Below are 5061 nucleotides of genomic sequence, written 5' to 3'. Positions count from 1 at the left end.
TCTTTCCCCCTCCTTATCGGATTAAGGTTTCCCTGACTCCCTTGGCCGGCAGTGGCTCCCCTAGCCTCCAATGACGTCATTTTGGTTTGAACCTCGAGCATCTTCCTCATCATCTCATCCATGATGGCAAACTTCTCATCGATCTTCTCATGGACAGTTAAAATTTGAATTTCGAAATCTAAAATTTTTTCTTCAAAATCAGATTTTAATTGTCCTATCTCCCCTATCAGCACTACTGCTTTTTTTCCTGCCATAGGTAGTCAGATCTACGCTCTGATACCAATTTGATAGAAAGTGGATATGGAAATTGAGAAAATGCCTTGGTTGAAATTCAATTTTAGCAAAACCAGAAATTGACAACAAGAGGTACTGGTATTATAGCAACAAGGTCATTGAAATAGAAGTACTGGTATTATAGCAACATATTACAGATTTTTTTCTCCTCACTTTTTGTTCAATTTGAGAAGGAAACAAAATCTGATATATAATTGAAATTTGTCGTTTTTTCTTCCGTTCTATACATTTTATTCTCATAATCAAGAGAAAGTTACAAATTCTTTCCTTTTCTTTTCTTTTTTCTCCGATTCTAGACTCCTAATTGGAGTGCAAGGGGCCAGTATAGATAATGCTTGTCTCTCTGTTTTCTTTTACCGACATGTTTTCAGTCTTTTGACTTACCTGATGTATTCGAGAATGAATCATGAAATGCCTAACTTGACATGAAATACTGTCATTCTTTTTAATTTCACAGGATTGCATGTTGTGGTAGTAATGTTCACTGGCTATTTATTTGGATTTGCTGCTTTTAGAGCCTTGTTCAACCATAGTGCCGTGTTGGTAAATTCCGAGCTGCAGAACTTTAAAAGCTTTTAAACCGTTACTTTTTTTTTTCTAGCTCTGTACAATTGGAGCTGATCCCATCTTTATCTGCAGCATGCTGCTGGTGGCATCCTAGGAATGGTATGTGGTATGCTTCTTGAGACAGTTCTCTTCATCATTAGAGCTTCAGGTCAGGATTTGCTGTCCTCCAACTCAACCTCAAAGCGAAAGAAGCAGCAGTAAGGCTTAGGTATGGCTTTGGAAACCAACTTTTGATTATATTTGTATGCATTTTTTCTTACTATTATACATGTCAGATCTATCAGCTTAGCTAATCTTAGATCTTCATGAGCAATACAAATTCCTTGTAGTTTGTAAGTTTTCACAATATCTTGGGAGTACTGGAACACTTATACTGTAGTGACATATATTTTCTTTTTCTCTTATCTAGACATAGCTGTTCTTGTGCTTCAAATTGAAAGTGGAGCTTATTGACTTGGTTGAACAATACATTGCTGAAGTTTTTGCAGTTTATAAAGGGGAAAAAAAAGGTTAACCAATCTTGATGCAATTCTTGTTAGAATGTACACTAAAAAATGCATGGCATGAAATACAGTGACATGAAGACGTGAAAAGTTCTGACACTTGACATGAAATATCTCAAAAAGAGCGGTTTATCTTATTGTTTTGTTATTTTGCCATTTATTTCGTAGGAAATATGTTAGACCGGTCCAGCCGGTTCGCACGGGACCGGCAGTTCACAAACTACACGGGATCTCCGCCTCCTGCGGAGATCGAGCGGCCCGACCGCCCCATTAGAGCGTTTTAGGAAGCGTTTTTTAGGATTTTGAGAGGGAAATTTGAATGTAGGGACTGTTTGGGGATTTCCTTTTGATTTGTATGCATTAAATAGTTGATTTTCCTAAACTACTTGAAATGAAGACCAATCCGGCGACATCGGAAGTAAGAGAGACCACCGACGGCCATGGCATGAGAGGAAATCCGAACCCGTTGCGGGGGAGGAGGAATTCGAAGGTGGAGATACTGGAGGAGTAGAACGACATGCCCCCTCTAGAACCGCTTTCTAGAGAAGATATGAGTAGGGGATACGACAAACGGGAGGCTGATTTTGTCAGAAGAAGAGAAGAATTTCATCGCACAGGTGCTGAATTTGAGAGAATCCAGCGTCAAGGGAGAAGGGAGGAATTTCATCACCGATGTGCTGAATTCGAAAGAGTTCAACGTCGAGGGGCTGATTTTGAAGGAAGAAGGGAGGAACTTCATCGTCGAGATGCTGAATTTGTAGGAATTCATCGTCGAGGTGATGATTTTGAAGGAAGAAGGGGAGAGTATGAAGAGGGGCTCGAGTATAATCATCGGAGGGATGATCGAGACACTTGGGGGGCTCTTCTCCATCGAGGAATGGGAGGTTATGGAGGATACCGGGGAAATGGAGGAGATCCAAAGGTGAGGAAGCTAAAGATATCCATCTTTGAGGGTGAGGATGACCATGGGTGGATTTATAAGGTGGAGCGATATTTTGCTATCAATGGGCTGACGAAGGAGGAGAAATTGACAGCTGCGGGAATGTGCTTGGAGGGAAAAGCCTTAGTCTGGTATCAGTGGCGTGACAGACGGGAGCCTATCCGGAGCTGGCGGGAGTTCAAAGGATGCATATTAGAGCGTTTCCGAGCATATGAGGGAGGAGACTTCTATGAGCAATTCTTTACCCTTACCCAGGAAGGCACGGTGGCATATTACCAGGATAGGTTTGAGTATCTGGCTAGTAGGCTGGATCATATCTCGGAGTCAGCTCTGGAAGGGAATTTCATGAAGGGGTTGAAACTGGAGGTAAGAACAGCAATCAGAGTGTTGGAGCCAAGGAATCTAGGCAAGGCCATGGAGTTGGCCTAGTTGGTGGAAGACCAGAAGAAGTTTGAAAGAGGGACTCAAGGAAACTGCTCAGGAGGCTCTTACAGGACGACGACTACTCTTCTAGCACCCAAGGGGCCTGCATCAGACAACATTAATGAGACCACCCGGGAGAAGCTAGTAGGAGGGAGTGGGGAAAATTTCAAGAGGCTGACAACATTATGAATATTTTTTTTTGTTTTTTTTAAAACAACTTTTTAGTACAATTTTATTTAAAATCAACGAAAAATAGTGATTAAAAGTTGTCCCAAATGAAGCCTAAGTTATTCCGATCAGATTAGACGGTCCTTTAAAAAAAACCAAAATTTTATTCATAATAAAAACAGGGATACAATAATCGTTACTAACAGTCGGAAGTACAATACATTAAGTTCAAAAACAACTAGAAATCAAAGGGTACGAAGTGAAAAGCTAGAAGGGACACAGTACGGAGGTTCCCGTACACCAAACTTGCAGCCAAACACGGACCATCCTAAGGTGCCAGTAAAGAAAGGGACCACCAAGCCAACGAAAGAGGCACCCCGGTTTCCAACCAGCCCAGCTAGCAAGGAGACAGGAGACCTCCTCATCATCGTCCACCATATAAAATCCACAGAAAAAATAGCAAACATAAAAAATAAGCTATTTCTTTCTGCCTTTATTTTTATGCTTATTACAATCCACATTAAGAGAATCCCGTTTAATATAACGATCCACTAGCTCCTCAAAATCATGATCCGATTCCTCAGAAGAAAAGTCATCCTCTAAAACCAACCAGTCAGTTTGATTGTTTGAAACAATACATCATTTTTCCAAGACCTAGTCATATGAGATTTCATATCATCATTAGACATAACTAAAATAGGGACATCTACAAAGTTATCATTGCCCTTAAAGCCATCATTAGGAATAGAGACCGAAAGTTCATGAAACTGCTTATTCGATACCACAATAACATATGAGGAAACATCCTCAGGAGGCACAACAGCCATTGGAGGAGAAAATACATTTTCACTAAGTTTCCTATAAGTTGAGTCAGGAGTAACAGAACGAAAATTCTCGTCAGCCAAAACACACGGGGCAGAGGCATTATCCACGCAGGGTAAAACAATTTTAAAGTTTAACAGAACATTAGCTTCACTCACGCAAGCCTGAGGGGCAAGGGTAGCAGGAGCTACACCATCTAAAACCATCTCAACAGGAAGAGGGGAACTAAGAGCGTGAGAAGAAGACACAGGCCTTACAGGCAAAACTTCAACAGAAATAGGAGAAGGCAACTCAGCTAATTGGTCCCCAATAACAACAACATCCACATCAGTATTCCCAACAACAACATCAACAGGACTACAATCAAGGTCTACTCCAGCCATCACAACAGCAGCTTTGGGGTCCAGCATTAAAACTAAATTATTGACATCCGGAGAGTTAACCAAGGAGACAACAGCAGGCCTAGGAACCCCAACGACCTCCCCCTGATCAAAATCCATAACAGCACCAGCTGGTTTAACAGGAACAATAAAAGGACTGCTAGATTTAGACCTACATTCTCCCTTGGCATGACCAATAGACTGACATTGAGCACAAAAAGGGGGGAAAGCCTCCAATTCAACCTTTTGAGTATAGTCAAGCTTCTCATGACCAATCCAAACACAGACCGAATAAGTTTTTGTGATATCCATCTCAACCAGAACTTTAGCAATAGACGGCCTAGAGCCCAAAGAAGTGGCAGAATCAACCTTAAGAGGGTGACCAAAGATCGACCTAACGCATAAAGAATCCTCGGGTTAAAGAGATGAGGACGAAGACCTGGGAAAGAGACCCATATAGGAATAATCAGACATTCAACACTGATGTCCAAAGAACGAGACCATTTCGTTAATTGCATATAGCAGTTATAAACCAGGTAAGAACGATGTCTAAAAACCCGGCTATAGTCTAGGTCATTCGAGAGCTTAACCAGAATATGCGAAGAATCGAGCAAAGTTACCAAAAAATCAACTAAAAGCTTCATATTGAAAAAAAAATTCCTTATGGAATCAAGACTAGGTCGCCGGGAACGAAAGAAACCAACAAGCGAAAACTGGAACAGAGCAGCTAGTGCCCGAATTTCCTCCTCATAAATCCACAGAGAGGGTATACCACGAAATGAAGAAGACTAAGCTTCGGAAAACTCACATTAGGCGGACTACCAGCTAACGCATCGGTGAAAGAACGCAAATAATTGGAACCATACAAAAAATCAGGGTCCAACAGGTGTTTCGGCGCCATTCCAGCCACAAACGGCTGGACAAAAACAAATAGAATAAAGAACGAAGGAGGCAGGGAAAAGAA

The 5061-nt window shown here is 41.4% G+C and overlaps 1 long non-coding RNA gene across 1 annotated transcript; it reads left to right on the top strand.

Annotated features, from left to right (window-relative positions):
* Positions 1 to 745: 745 nt before the first annotated feature.
* LOC110096065 lies at positions 746 to 1379 on the top strand. The gene is made up of 2 exons (XR_002303042.2): positions 746 to 837; positions 934 to 1379. It is a non-coding gene; the product is annotated as an uncharacterized LOC110096065 (long non-coding RNA).
* Positions 1380 to 5061: the final 3682 nt, after the last annotated feature.

This window comes from Dendrobium catenatum, unplaced genomic scaffold (genome assembly GCF_001605985.2).
Source record: "Dendrobium catenatum unplaced genomic scaffold, ASM160598v2 fragScaff_scaffold_1228, whole genome shotgun sequence".
NCBI lineage: Eukaryota > Viridiplantae > Streptophyta > Magnoliopsida > Asparagales > Orchidaceae > Dendrobium > Dendrobium catenatum.
This window is presented reverse-complemented; position numbering and strand designations above follow the sequence as displayed.